Source organism: Canis lupus, chromosome 16, assembly GCF_003254725.2.
Source record: "Canis lupus dingo isolate Sandy chromosome 16, ASM325472v2, whole genome shotgun sequence".
Lineage (NCBI taxonomy): Eukaryota > Metazoa > Chordata > Mammalia > Carnivora > Canidae > Canis > Canis lupus.
Window position 1 is genome coordinate 8,949,872 of NC_064258.1, and position 16,221 is coordinate 8,966,092.

At 44.3% G+C, this 16,221-nt stretch overlaps 1 protein-coding gene across 3 annotated transcripts in view; it reads right to left on the reverse strand.

Moving 5' to 3' along the window:
• The window catches only part of TBXAS1 (thromboxane A synthase 1), a 161,813-nt gene that overhangs the window by 95,624 nt on the left and 49,968 nt on the right, over nt 1-16,221 (reverse strand). The window lies entirely within an intron of this gene.

Genomic DNA, 16,221 nt, shown 5'->3' on the forward strand with positions numbered 1-16,221 from the left:
AACAAAGGGACCTTATTTTATTTATCTTTGGTGTCTAGCCCTGACTATAGTTGTGGGCATGCAGTAGGAGTTCCATAATGGGTATTCCAGTGCCAACCTCTAATGCCTCTCTCATGAGGACCACTGCGGTAGCCCCCAATGGGCTCTACCTCCAAACCAACTCCTCCCTCCAAGCCAAGTCTACCTTTGAAAGCAGAAGTTGCCTATGTTGTCTCTCCATTGTTTGAAGTAACAAGTCCAAGCTTCCTGGCCTGTCACAAGGGGCCCTGCAGGAGCCATAACCTCTTTCTCTGCCTATTTCCTTCCACCAAGGTCCCCAAACTTTCTCAATTCATGGCACCCTTAGTGACTCAGGAGCTTTTCACAGCCCGCCCACCCCCAAAGCCAAAGGAGTACCCAACAGCCCAAACAACTCAATAGTTATTCGTGTTCTAACAACTTAGTTGATATTGGAATAAGGAATCCACATAAATTGGAAGTACTTCTCACAGTGACCAACAGATGTCACTGTGTTCCTCATGAGTATTTAAAATGTCCCAGGAAGCCCCAGTTAATTCACCGGGGCACCCTGGGTTGCCTTAGCACATAGTTTGGGAACCACAGCCACATACAGTTGCTATAAAAAGGGTTATCTCTGTTCCCACAAATTTGCAGTGTATCTCCATGCCCCATTCTTTCACACGCAATTTTCCTGGGCTCCATCTTGTTAGTTTGGAAAACCCTTTCTGATAGTTGAGTCACCTGTCCCATCTTCTGTGGAGCCTTGCAGTTTCTATAGCATCTGGTCCACTCCTCCATGGATTTGTATCTCATTCTGTTTTATTGATCAATGAGCTCCTTACTACTATGAATTCTTTGAGCATAAAGCCTTATTCTTTTTTCCCTCGCATCTCTGAGAAGCTAGCAGAGCACCTCATACATAGGAATAAATGGCGGAATGGTTCTGAATCTGCCTCTCTTGTTCTGGGAAATCACTTCGTATCCTCCTGACTTCCCAAACCCTGAGGCCAGCTGATTTGAAGCCAGACTTGAAACCTCAGGATCTTATTTTTCTTTATTCACCTTTATCCTGCATTCCAAAAGACACCTGGTCCCTGTTCCTTCTAAAACCTGTGGCCCACTCTTCCTATTTCTCTTCTACAGCTATGGAAGAGGTGTCCATCTGCAGGGCTGCTCTACTGGCTTCTTCATCTGTGTGTCTACCTTTGTGGCTGTCACCGTGATCTCAGTTCTGGCTCTGCACAGATACCTGGGGGACAGCTGAGGATGCAGAATTCTTAGATCACCTCCCCACTCCAACTCAATGGCTCTGCCAAAGATTGCATTTGAATCAGACATTCTGTAATGTAGTGACACTGAGAAGAGCTTCTCAGATCCCCCTTTAGGGGAAGACTTGTCCAGCCACGGAGAGTGAAGTCAGCAGAGAGCCTCTAATCTCATTTCAGGGTCATAGGTCAATGTGGACGAGGTCACTGCCCCATCTTTGTTCCCATGTCCAGATGGTCAACTTCTCTTACTCCAACCATTTTTGCCCCAAGGTCTTTCTCTAACTGTTCTTATTGGGTAGGACTCTTCCTTCGTCATCCTCATCTCCCTGTTATTGCTCCTCAAGATCAAGCTCAAGTACTGCCTCCTCCAGGAAGCATCTGCCTTCACTGGCCCATGATTCTTACCCAAGTCATGGCTTCAGGTTGTCTGGTTAATCACGTATTCAGTCACTTACTACCTGGCATTCTTGCGTAACTTGGCCCATGGCCACGTTTTTCTTCTGAATTAGATGCCATGTTTCTTTAGGAAACAAGAAATGAGTGATACTGTGTGTGGGGGGGTGTGGGTAGGTGTGGGTGTTGGTGTGTGTGGGCGGGTGAGTGTAAGGGATGGATGGTCTCCCTATTGCCATCAGCTCGGTGCTACACAGATAGCCAAGACCAAAACATCTGTTGGGTGGACAATGCCTGAGGTGGAGTCAGCAGTGAATTCTTCCAGACATGGGAGAAATTGTCCCCTCTGTCTTTGTGCCATCAGAAGAAAGGGACCCAGACCCTGAAAGGAGTGTCGGAAAGGTCACAAAGAAGGGGAGAAGGGAATGCCCCTCCGAGGATGAGCTAAGAACTGGTGGCAGAAAGAGCATTGCATCAGGAGTTAGAATGTTGTGACTTTGAGCTAGTCCCTTGAGTCTTGGAGTCACAGTCCCTAAACCTGGTAGATTTCCCAGGTTATCAAGTAGAAAAGCAGGTTTCACCACCCTTTTTTAGGGACCTTCTTGGCTACTGCCAGGAATATGCTTTGTTGGTCCTAGGGTGGGTTTCTGGTGGTAACAGTAGGGGATGAATGAGGACTCCAGGCTGAGTTCACACAAGCCAGCTTGGAAGAAGCCAGAGAACCACAGTGCTCCCAGGGGAGTCCACGAGTGCCAGGCCTGCCAATGACCCACCCTGCCAGCATGCCATCTCTTGCACATCCCTCACCCAACTCGTGCCAGCCACACCCATGAAAAACATGCAAATGCGTGCTTGTGAGGGGCCCAAGTCCACGGCAATGGCACAGTGTGTGGGTGGTGGCAGGGTCCACCAGGAGGCTTCATGTTGCCTAGGAACAACCCCAGGCCTGGCAGCCAGGAGACTCAGGTTCAGGCTGTACCCTACTTGTCCTGAGTGTCTGGCTCTGGGGCAGGAAGCCTCTGCCCTGACCCTCAGCTTCTTCATCTGTAAGATCAAGTGGCCCTTCCAGTCCTGGTGAGTTGTGACTGTCAAGCTACAGTCAAGCTTTCTCCGGAACAGAGCTATGGCAGAAAAAAGGGAGCTGGGCAGCACAGGGAAAATTATCTGAAACAAACCTATAACGATAAACCTCTCTACTCTATTGAATATACCCGCCCATTTAATTTATTCAGTTAATAAAACTTATTCCCCAGAGGGGGACAGGCAGAGGTAAGCTACAAACCAATCTGCCTATGTGAGCATGGGTATATATGTCTAGCTCATAACAATAAAAAAAGAGTAATTAAGAGATGTATTGAAGTGTATAGAAATCCTGAAGGACACTGAGGAGTCCAATTCAAGTTACTGTCCTTGGTGCAAATTTAATTCAATAGGGAATAGATAAATAAAAATAAAGAAAAAACAAATTCAGAACAGATGTTAGGCAAGCAATTTTTTTCACAGTAAGAATCATAAACGTGAAGAACAGCCTATAAGGCAAAGTTGTTGATGCAAACAGCATCAAGCTACTAAATAAATAGTTAGATGGCACTGCAGGGACAAAGAAACATTAAAATAGTCATTTGGCTGTCCCTGAATATTTGCGCCCACACAGTGATGCCCAGGCATGTAGATTCCTGGGCGCCGGAGGGGACCGTGTGTGTGTGTTCTGGTGGCTGTGTGTCCTGTTGCAGAGAGTACGTGCAGGGCATATATTTGTGTGAGACTCTGTAGCAAAATCTCCTCTCTCCGAATGCCATGTGGACTCCGAATATGAATAGTGGGGCTTCACAAAAGCTAGAGTCAGTTCTAAAAAAGACAATGAGGTCAAGGAGGAGCCCCAGTGTCAGGGAGACACGTGCTCGGTCCTGAGCTAGGTATCAGAGCAGGTGTGTGACTCCAAAGAAAGGAGAATTCAGTGGCAGAAGGATTTCAGACATAGCAGGGGAGAAACAAGGGCAGGAGAAAAAAAAATAAAGTCTAGATCATAATGGTTTAGAGAAAGAAACTCCATTCTACCCCAACATCTACCCTCATTGCTTGGCTACGAAAATAAAGGCCCCAAGAGGTGAGGTGACCAGTGGGCACCACCTGGACACTTGCCAAGGCCAGGAGAAGGGGGGCAGGGGTTCTCCGAGAGGTGCAAAAGGCCAGAGGCGTTCCTGCCCAGCTTTCCTGAGGACGTGCAGCAGGAGGGAGTGACGATCACCCCACACCTGGCTGGGGACGGCTCCTGAAGTTGGCACTCTCCCCGGGGCCCCAGATCGTTTAAGAAGACCTTTCAGAAACTGACCTGAGGAGCAGAGGAATCACCCTTGCTCCTTGGCAGGCTGCATGAATTATCGTGCACCTTTGATTCTCATGTCAGATCTGGGAAGAGGCAGGCACTCACGTGTTTTTAAAGGTTGGGGATGATGGTTAAGTCACTCGGTCTAGTCCGATGGCTGGGAACATCCAAGCTAAGACCAGAACCCAGATCTGGCTTGCAATCCAGTGCTCTCTCTGGCTCCCTAGGTGGACCCCCCAAGGGTTAGTAACCCCATAAGAGACCGATGAATGACCTTAGTGAGGGGAGCCCTGTGAGTGTGTCATGAGAGCACTACCTTCCCCTTATCTGTTTATCCCATGGACCCCAAGATGGCCTGACATGGCAGTGAATCAATTTTGTACTTTTATGGGCTCACAACTGAATTGAAGCATAGTCACTGATGGGGCAGGGTTATAGACCCCTCTACCCAAAACCTTGATTTTAATATGAGAGATTTCCCCCCTAATTCCTTTCATTATGTCCCAAGGAAATAATACTAATTACCCAAATCAGCAAAATAACAAGACTTTCCTGTTGAGGTTTTTGTCCTGAAAGACACATGCTCAGGGGTGATTTCTTTAGTCATTCAATAAATACTTCCTGGGTACCTTTTCTGTGTCAGGCACTGTTGTGGGCACTGGGAATATCCCAGAAAAGCAGAGACAGACTTTGTGTCCTCATAGAGCTGGCATTCTGGCAAGAGAGCAGGGCAGTAAACAAATAATGATGTGACCTGGCATTAGGGCCAATGTCCTAAGGCAGGAGATTTGACAGCCAAGGAACGACAATAGGAGACTGGAACAGAAAAGCCTTTGGATTAATAAGGAGAACCAGGGATCGCCTGGCTGGCTCAGTCTGAGGAGCATACAACTCTTAATCTCAGGGTTGTAAGTTCAAGCCCCACGCTGGGTGTGGAGCCTACTCAAAATTAAAAAAAAAAAAATTTAAAAGGAGAACTTGCACAGCCCTGCACTCACCTCTTGCCAACCACATATATGTTGGTCATATATGTTTCCATATAAATTGTCATATATGTTTCCATATAAATTGAGGATAATGCAGTCAGCCCAGCCAAACTTGCAGGGTTGTTGGGATGGTTACATGAGGTATTGTGATCCAGATACCAGAAAACAGTTATGGATTGGTATTTACTATGTAAGTGGCCCCAGGGAATAAAGATACATGTCTCTTAGAGTCATAAAAGCAAGATATATACCCATAGAATGCACACACAAGTCCATAAAGCATAAAAGGAGTCCCACTGCAGCATTGCTTGCTGGAGGCCATCAGGTGTCCCCTCTGGGGGGAGAGGGGACAGGCAGGATGGATGGAGGCCACACGCTCTATGGGAGCCCAGTGATGTGACAGTCTGCAAAGCATGGCACCAAGTGAAAAAACCAAAGCAGGGAATGAGGACACTGCCATTGATATGAGCTACAGACAATACACACAAACACACAGTTTGCAAGAACGTGTGCCCAAAAAAATACATGTTAAGGACAATGGAATGGTTGTCTGTTGGGGAGAGGAAGGGAATGAAAGAAAGGTATGAGGATAAAAGGGAATGAATAAACATGCAAAACGCATGGCACCGTGTTTCTTGTTCTCCACAGTGTCTCAGAATGAACACAAACACGCACACAGAGAGACAGAGACAGAGAAAATCTTGAAGTGGAGGTAATTAGGAATTACTGGTTGCAACCCTGATAATTCGTCAATGGTGAAGTAAGCTGTTCTCATCAATGGCTCTGTTTCATGTGGAATAGCTGGGAGTAAAAGGCTATTTATTAGATCAGTGTTTTCTCTCAAAGCCAGTTCTCCATATTCTAGTCCCAAGAGACATTCTGGAAAACAACAACAAAGAAAGTTCTGTGGTCAAATAAACCCTGCATACCAAATGTGTCACTTGGAGATGTTCCAAGTACATTATTACACGAAAGCCTCTGAGAAGTCCCACGGTAAAGAGACCTGTGTTCCTTCGACCGACCTGGCGTTTTGCAGCGTTTGACCAAGGAGAACCCCCCCTTTTTTTTATTTTCCACGTGACAATTATTATAGTCCATGGAAATGGTCCAAAGGACTCTCTGTGGGAAACAGCGATGCTAGACTGTGGAAGGAGGGGAGGCCGAAGACTCCAGATTCTGAGCATGTTCTGGGATTCGCACCCTCCCGTGGCCTTCCTAATGCAGCTCCGTGATCCTTAGGGTGCTTTGCCCCTAAAGTCACTGGGGATCCCGTGGCTCATCCGTAGCTGTGACTGATGGCAGCAAACACGGAGCTGCCCTCTGCCATCCTCCCCTCCTCTGACTGTAGGCAATGATCATTTTCCCTCCAGAACTCAAAGCCGGCATTCAGCAGTGAGGGTTGATGCGTGTCTTCTTTCCTGATGATGGGCGAATGTTCGTGTCGGACGCTGCGGGACGTTTCCTGTATAAAATTCTCCTTCTCCTGTAGATCTCACATTTCTGATGGGCCAAATCGTTATCATTCCTCCCCTGGGCCATTAGAAGGATTGTTTGTCTGTTTATAATCTCCCTCCTCCTCTGGCCCCCTCCCACCACTCACCCCTGGCCTTGTGCTTCTCTACGCTGGCATCTGCACAACTTCCTTCCAGTAAGCCACTTCCTTAGCACCACGGCTGGGTCTGACTCCTCCCCTGCATTGCCAAGGTCATGCTCTCTATCACAGCCCCCAAGATCACATTTGTCTAGCACACCCTCGGCTGGTACTCTCTCCCTATCTCTATCTCAGCCAAAATCCCCTGCAACCTCCTCACAGGCCGACGCACCTGAGTGCACTCTTCTCCAGGGGCCACCTGCCATCCCTCCTTGGCATGACTGGCTGTGAAGCCCTCCAGCCTCTCTCTGCAAGTGCACATCAGTGCAGATGCTGTGAGGATGGAGCGGGGGGCTTTCAGTGTGCCTCCTCCAGCCAATCATCACAAAGCTGAATGCATGCCTGTGACATAGCTGAGAAACACAGGGAAGGAAAAGTAACAAGCTACAAATTGCAAGACCACCAAATTGCAAGATCTTGACAAGTTCCTTAAGGTGGGAAGGCCAGATAGTGAAGGGCCAGTGCCCAGGTGAGGAGGAGTGGCCCTATGATGGAGAAAGGAGAAATCAACCAGAGTCCCAGACACAGAGGACTAAATTTATACGAGACATAAAGGCTACAGTGACCTGGCAGGAAGGAGGAAACTTGGAGGGGCTGAAAGCAGAATTGAAAAGCAAACACATAAATTGTAAAGAGTTTGGCAGAGAGTGAGATAAGAGGAGAAGGGGCTCTGGGAGGGGACTACTGGGAATTTATTAAAACGAACTGAATTTATGGTGCAGTTCAAGCATTTGTTGATAACAGGGCTAGTCTGGTAAGGAATGTGCTCGCTGGCCTATAGTCAACAGGAAGTCGGGGCAAGATGACTGAGGCCATGCATTCCAATTAGAAATGTGTGGTTCACATTGAACAGTTGGATTCCGGAGCACAAGGAGAAAGTTTAAGTTTCGCCTGGAGTTCACTCTCAAGGTTTGAAGGCAAGAAGTAATGGTCATGTAGCCAACGGTCAGAGGGAATAGTAAAGCATTGTTACATTCTCCAAATGTAAAATGATGCAGTTGCCATGGAAAAGAGTAGGGCAGTGCCTCAAAAAAGTAAAAAGAGAAGTACCAAATGATCCAGAAGTCCTGCTTCTGGATATATCCCCAAGAGAACTGAAAGTGAGGTCCCGAAGAGCTACTTGTGCACCCATATTCATTGCTGCATTGTTCACAATAGTCAAAAGGCAGAAGCAGCCCAAGTGTCCACAGACAGATGAAGTAGGTGGAATGGGCTCTCCTGCCTCCACAACCCGTGGCTGTGGGACTTAAGGGTCCCCTGATGCCTGGTCAGATCCAGGTGTTGAGGATGACATGGACATTTGGCTGGAGGGCTTTTTTTGTTGTGGTGGCTTTATGATTTTGACTGCTCTAAGAACCTCAGATAAGTGGAATCATACCATATTTGTCCTTTTGTGACAGACTTATTTCACCTAGCATAATGTCCAGGAAGTAAATGATGGTTGCCAGGGGCTAGAGGAAAGGGGGAATGGGAAGTTTTTGTTTAAGGGATATAGAGTTTGTTTTTCAAGATGAAAAGAGTTCTGGAGATGAGTGGTGGAGATATTTGCACAACAGTGTGAATACACTTAATGCTGCTGAACTGTACACTTAAAAAGGATTCAGATGGTGTTTTATGTTGTATTTTACCACCACCCATTCCACCTACTTAGATGAAATCTTTCTTCTGTGGGTATCAGTTGTGGAGTCTCAGACACTGAAGCCCACAGTGCTCAATAACAAGTATGGATTTGGAGGAGGGCAGACCTCAGGATGTTAAGTGTCCACTCAGGAGATAGCATCATAGTGGGTTCCCAGGCTAAGGGGGACAAAGAACTGGGATGGCCTGAGGGACCCAAGCTCTAGCAGAGACATCTAAGACTTTGGGAAAGCAGGTGAGAATCTTTAGGTGGAGTCTTTGGGAAGGATCCAGTGGCCATGTCAGTCAAAAGGCAAAACCATCCCTTGGTCTGCCCATGAATCTAAGAAGAGAACTTGGAGAGTTGGGGATACCCTTTAAAGGAAAGTGGAATGGCCTCTCTGGTGATTAATATGCACCGGACACTGCATTAGCAATGCAAAAGATGGAGGGGGATGACCCTGATGGGACCTGGATATCCTTCCCCAGGGGGGTCCTGTTGGGAGGGCAGAAGTCTTGGTTAATACCTGGATGTCCACTTTCCCTGTAGCCTGAGTAGTATCAAGAGGTGCTGGTAGGTGTTGTAACACAAAAGACCACCCTCACCATGTCCACCATGTCCACCTACCATGTGGTGATGGGTCATCCATCAGCCAAAGGCCTAGGACATAGGTTATGAGTTCCTCTTTAGACAGAGGCCAACATAGCATCATTTGCTAATAGTGCCTCCCTAGTGGTTCATGTGGGGAGCCTGGAGAGCATGTCAGAGAATCAGGCCTTCATCAGTAGGCCAATACACTGAAAGCCTCACTCCAAGTGGAAAATTTCGTATAGTAGGTCACAAAATTCTTGCAGTTTGGGGGTGTGATGGGGGAGAAGTTGTGAGGAGCATGGTCTTGAGATGCAAACAATAATCAAGGAACTTATTTTAGTAATTAAGTTGCCATGATCTGCCCCAGGCATGCAGGCTCGTAAATCCTGGCAGTCCCTTACTAGGAATTACCTCATGTGCACAGCTGCGGAAGTGTCACGCACAAGTCTGACCAGGAGTAATTGGAATGCACAGTAAATAACCCAAAATCTAGAAAATTGAAGGGTCCTGAGGAAGAAAGAGAATATGGCCTATTTTATTTTATTTATTTATTTTATATATATTTTTAAAAGATTCTACTTATTTATTCATGAGAGATACACAGAGAGAGGCAGAGACACAGGCAGAGGGAAAAGCAGCTCCTCACAGGGAGCCTGATGCAGGACTTGATCCCCATACTGGGATCACGCCCTGAGCCAAAGGCAGATACTCAACCGCTGAGCCACCCAGGTGCCCCTATTTTATTTTTCAATAAAGATTTTATGTATTTATCAAAAGAGAGCATGTGAGTGTGAGTGGGGGGAGGGGTAGGAGGGAGGGAATCTTCACGCAGAACTCCCCGCCCCCCCACGCTGAGTATGGAGCCTGACTCGGGGCTCGATCCCACCACCCATGAGATCATCATGGGAGCCAAAATACAGAGTTGGCTGCTTAACCAACTGCGTCAACCAGGTGCCCCTATATGCTTCATTTTAAAGATAAATTTGATAATGCAAAATTTAGTAGAATTTCAAATTTGTGTGATAAGTGATTTTTTTTTTTGTTTGAAAGTTTATACTATATATCTAGAGTTAATTTGGTGTAGACATCTAGATGCCTTTGCCTTCTGCCCTATGTGAGTAACAAAGATTTAAAATGGTTTTCTTTGTTAATCCTTTAAGGGTTCCAAGAACTTGAAAAAAGTTTCTCCGCTCCCAAAATCGGGATGAAGAGGAACTTTAAGCTCTGTGTAAATTGAGAATTAGTTGCTCCTTCGAGTTCAGTAATGGCTTTTTTAAAATCATGAAATCAAAGAGGGTTTGTCATTCTTCTTTTTGGAAAGACTACGAATGCTATTTGCATTCTCAATTAATTAGGGTTGAGAGCCGTAAGAATTGGGTAAGTGTGTGCAATTTTTGAGAGTATCTGAGCAAAAGAGTTCTCGACAAGATGTCTGCGTAATGCCATGTGTTATCTGGACCTGCTTCCAGATGGGAGAATGCCTTGGCAAATGCCACAGTGATTCATGACTAGGTTATATAATTCTCTTTTGCATTTTGGGTTGAACAACTTGGATTTGTTGCAGGTACAATTCAATTAAATATGGAATTTATTATTTGAAAATATTAGCTGGAAATAGAGCTTTTATGCAATTTTAATTTGAGATGTTCTATTGTTCGGGGGCACATTTGTGCAGGGCTGTCACCTTGGGGATATAGAAGTTATTGATGCCATACGTGGTTGTCACTGATGGAGAATGAGCTCCCTTCCACCTTGAACCTGCTCTAGTGGTAGATTTGGGGAACGCATATCGAGGAGTGTAAAACTGAAAATCTGAGGCTGACTTCCCTGCCTCTGAACCCTCCACTCTTCCCAGCCAAGTGCTCATCCCCCACCTGCAGTCCCAGCCTGTCCCCAACGTCCTGTCCTCAGCCTTGATCTGTTGCAGCCAGGATAGATCTCTTGTCCCCAGCTGATAACAAGGATAGGGTCTGGTTTCTGCATTCTGCACCTCACATCATGCTCCCAAGTCTTAGGATTGAGTGCCTGTGTGTGATTTGTTCTCAGGTCTCTCCCCCTACCCCTTTCTCAGGGCCTGGAACACCCTGTTTTGGGGCCCTATTGTCCACTGACGTGCCTTCTTGAGTCCTGCTTTTCTGGATGTCTGATTGTTATCCAGCTGACACCTTCTCTGTGGGCAGCTTTCTCCTGGACCGTTCACATTGGCCAGTGTTTGCCAGAATGGGGAGCTGCCAATTTCTTACCCTTTAAACACTGTGCTTTGCTCACCAGCTGGAAGCTGCTCTGGTCAGCACCCATAGCCTGGTCAGTTTTCCATACCTGGCCACCCCCAGTGAATGGGGCTACTTCCAGTTTCTAGGCCATTCCCTCTGCTGTCCTATCTCCCAGAAGTAAGCAATGAGGGCCAAACCTAGCTGAGACAGGATATTCACATGAATTACTTAGATATTTACACTCACTCAGTGCAAAAATCTTACAGAGAGATGTTTTAAATTGTCAACCCCTATATTTTGTTAAGCTTTTTTAAAAGAAGATTTTATTTATTTATTCATGAGAGACACACACAGAGAGGAAGAGACACAGGAAGAGGGAGAAACAGGCTCCATGCAGGGAGCCTGATATGGGACTTGATCCCAGGACCCCAGGATCACGTCCTGAGCCAAGGCAGATGCTCAACCATTGAGCCACCCAGGCAGCCCTTTGTTAAACTTTTTAGCTTGAAAGATTCTGGGTTAAGATTGGGAAATCATTGTAATAATGCCTGAATTTGCGATTTTTAAAGCAGCAGCAATAAGATGCTGTGTGGCATCGCGTGCTAGCTCTGGTTCTGCAGTCAGGGGCAAAAGCCCCTCCTCTGGAGGAATGGTTTCAGCTTCTATTCTACTTCTGCTAGATTTTGTCAGAGATCTCTCAGAGTCTTAAACCACCATAAAAGCAGGGGCTTATAAAAATTTTCTAGTGCAGACTGTTGGGGTTGAGCCATTGGTTTGTAGCCACCTCATTTAGAGCTGGCAAGGGTTTCAGGTATCATCTGGCCCTTTGCTTTTCAAATTGCTCATCTTGACTTACTAGTGGTTATAAAACCGATTTAGTGAGTCGTGACCAGCTTGTATTTGTTTTGCTTTGTTTTTCATGAAATAATAGAATAGAATAGGTCAATGTGCCTCTTATAGTAAATAAGATGTTCTTTTGTAAGACTTTTATTTCAGGTGTGTGTGTGTCCTGGATCACCATGCAAAATATATTATTCACCAGGGCCCAAAATTAAAGGGTCAGAGTCACTGATATAGTCCACATCCCTCATTTTATTTTGAGAAATCTGGGGCTTCGAGAGTAGAAGAGATTGGCTTAAATCCATCAAACTAACAAGTAGCAGATAAGAGAGTGAGAGCTAGAATTTGATGTTGTTTTTTAAATTTAATTTAATTTTTTAATTTTTGCGGGGGCTGGAAGTTGAAGCCCAGTTTTCTACTGTAAGTTGGCATGCTCTGTTTGATGTTTTGCCACCCAAGGAAGAGGAATTAATATGGACCCTTGATCCTAACTCCTGGACAGTAGTAGTCATTCAACTATGCAGCAACCACCACCTAAGGGTTGTCATTGAATAAGGGGGGGAGGGGGGAAGTGGTGTGAAATAGTGGCTAAAAGAAGAGATTCAAAATCCGGGAAAAAATGGGTAAACGTCAGAAAGGCCTTTGGATAAAGACTAGGGGGAGAAAAGGTGATCTTAAGCCACCAGGAAGAATGGACGCTTTGTGGTATTCACCATTGGGAATAACAAGAGACCATGATTCGGAGAGGAGAGGTGGAAAGTCTATGCAAGGCTGATTCAAGAGAAGTGGAATGCTAATGGAATTCATCCCATTCTTTCCGGTCTAGGTCACCTAAGATAAATCTTAGGACAATTGTTGCTTTGATAATTCTACCTATTGGGCTAAATGTTTCAATTAATGATAATTGTCATGTGTTTTCCTGCTGACAACGTTCTTCCTGCTCTTAAAGGCCTCCTAGAAAAAATATCAGCCAATTATATATATTTTTTTAATAAAACAATGCACCGCCCCCTAAAATGCAATACCAGTGTAATCACTCATCTAAAAATGTACCCTTGCAAGCTGATGGTTCATGATTGATCTCTCTTGACCAGTGAGAATATTGATATTTAACTCACTGAATGATTCTCAATAATTATGGCATATGGACCACCAGGTCTCATACTAATTTCGCTTTCAGATTCATATTATTTGAAAATGGTGAGTCTAAGCTTTGTTTTCCACACTGTCATGAAAGACTCAACTTTTACCAAGTTAGGAGACCCAAATATTACCCCTAGTCAGGCCTCATGACCAGAGATGTTAAAATAATTTAGGATGTCTGTACTTCATGCCATAGTTTCAGGGATATCGTGTCTTCTCTGTGGTGAGAGTAGTTTTCATTTTCATTAATTCCTCTTAAAACTGAGTCACATTTTGGGGTCACACACTTAGTAAAGGACACTCGTTCTGAGGCACACTCTGCAAATCAACCACAGAAACTTACATATTTGATCCTAAGCATCAGCATCTGTGCAACTTTTCTGCAACAGTGGCTTCATTCCCACCTAAGAGTTCTGCCACCCTTCAACACCTATGTATGCTTCTCTTGAACTCAGTCCAGTTTAAAAAGGAGAACCCTCTCCCCATATCAGTTGTCCAGGAGTGAGTCTGAACACTAGTATTTTCTTGAACAAAAAGGCAATAGTTTCCACCCTGCCCTATCCTCGGCCACATTTTCAGGTTCCACCTTGCATCTTCTTAGGGAACAACCAGGGGACACAGGGCTGCAGCAGGCTCAGTCCTTTAGAGCCTTTTCATTCCCAGAGTTCTGGATCTATGGAGGTAGGCCAACAAATGTCCCATACATTGACAACATAGCCATCTGACGGCATTAAAGCAAACCTTGTGGGTGCTGCTCTGCGGCCACACCTACAAAGTACGCAAGTGTGATGGCCAAGAGCGCTTCCTTGAGAAGGTTTCCTATGGTACTCACTCCTGAAGCACACACACTCTCCTAGGTACAACAGAATCTGAGCTTTAAAAAACATTGAAATGACCTTACTGTTTTCGTTGCTTTTCCATATGTATCCCAAAGTTCTCAACTTTCTCACTGTCTGGTGACAAGGTGCTATTAGTTCACGTGTGCTAGTTAATTAAATAAAAATGGTGCTAAAAACCTCTAGGTTGGAAGCATATGAGACACCTCTACCTCCTGTGGGCATGAACCTTGTGTCTAAGTGCCAGGTCTTTTATACCAAAGCCTTATTTGTTTGCTAAATTGATTTTTTTTTTTTTTCAGTTCAGGGACTCAAGGTTCCCTGAGAGATTGCTTCAGATTCCGAAACTTGCAAAAATGTTCTGAGAACATTCTACTGCTGCTAGGTACCAGAAGGTGCTACATGCATGATATCCAAATGAGGTTATTTGGTGCAGCGCTGGCATGTGATTAGGCTGGGGAATGCAGCACAGAAGTCAGAAATATATATGGGAGCTAATAAATAATAAAAATGACACTCATTTCAGTTGGAAAAGGATGAATTTCCAGATGGAACACTACCATCTGAGAAAAAAAAAAGAGTGAATGCCTCCTAACTTTAGCTTCAAATAAATTCCCAATGTATTAAATATATAATTTTTAAATGAAATTTAAAAAACACTAGAAAAATGAAAGTTAAAAATATATTTTTTGAGTAAGATCCAAAATGTAGAAACCATGAAAATTGATTAAACTCAACAATAAAAAGAAAACAAATGTTTTCTGATTGAAAAACTTCACAATAAACCAAGTTAAACAATATACTGGAGAAAATATTTGCAATGTATATGGATGTAATGGGCTATTTTCTTTAATATATATAAAGAGCTTCTACAACTAAATTGGGAAAAGATCACTAATCCAACAGAAAAGTGGCAAAGTGGCAAAGAATTCTTCAGAATGCAAAATGCAATGGATTTCAAGCATATGAAAAGATATCCAAGCTTGCTCATAATTTAAAAAGTACAAATCAAAGCTACCATCAAGTGGTAAAGATTTAAAATCATGACCACCACATTTTAATGGCAATCACATGCTCCTTCAGTCACAGCATGAGTCCCAAGGTGTATTTATATTCCTTCCCAAACCCTAAAAGAACAGTATCAACATAATCATCATACATTTGTGATTGGATATAAACAAGATGGAGATTATTTTCCCTTCCAATTTGTAATTGACTTTATAACCCAGTGGATGACAAGTGGCTAAGGGTCCAAGAAGGGAGTCAGTTTTACTTGTTCCTATATACTGTTTGTACTTTCTGAATTATATACAATATGCATTCTTACCTACTTGCAACTGAATATTCTAATGAGAATATATGAGATCATTGAACAAATCTGGCTTGATAAAGGGATACAGGAATGAGGGGCCACTAATCAAATGGAGGGGCAGAGATGATGAATGCCAAGGGGCATGAAAATCAAATTCAACAAGAGGAAACTACGTTTATACTAGAAATCAAGGTCAAAGTGATGTGAGGGAAAAAGAGGTGGGATGAGACCAAATAAAAGAACAGCTATAGAACTATCACTTAAAAGAGAGAAGGGTAAAGAAGCTTTGGATAGGAGCCTTTAGGAGCCACAAATGAGCTGAACTTAGGTGCCATTAGTATTTATAAGTAATTCATAGTAATATGGGGCACCTGGGTGGCTCAGTCGGTTGAGTGTCTGCCTTCTGCTCAGGTCATGATCTCAGGGTCCTGGGATTGAACCCCACATCAGGCTCCCTGCTCAGCAGGGAGTCTGTTTCTTCCTCTGCACCTCCCCCACCCCCACTCCTGTTTGTTCTCTCTCTCTCAAATAAATAAATAAAATCTTTTTTAAAAAAGTAATTAATAGTAATAGCTTGTCATCCACTGGATTATAAAGTCAATTACAAATTGGAAGGGAAAATAATCTCCATCCTGTTTATACCCAATCACAAATGTATGATGATTATGTTGATACTGTTCTTTTAGGGTTTGGGGAGGAATATAAATCCACCTTGGGGCTCACGCTCAGAGTGAAGGAGCCAACCCGTAATCATTAATTGACGGCATGTTCTCTAAAGCAGTAAAGCCTTGCATTTTTTTCCTATTATGTTGTCAAGGGTACTACTGTGCAATTCAAAAGAGTTCAAATCAAGTATTGTGAATAAAAACTGGATAGGTATGCATGCCAGTCCATCTGCTTTACATTCAAGTTCAAAGGAGGCAGAGACGACATGTGTAGTTTTATCTGCACAGCGCGTGGCAAAGCAGGCTCCATAATTAGATACTTGGTAAAGACATTTTGTTCTCAGTGGCGGTGGTGGTGGTAGTGGTAACAATAAACAGT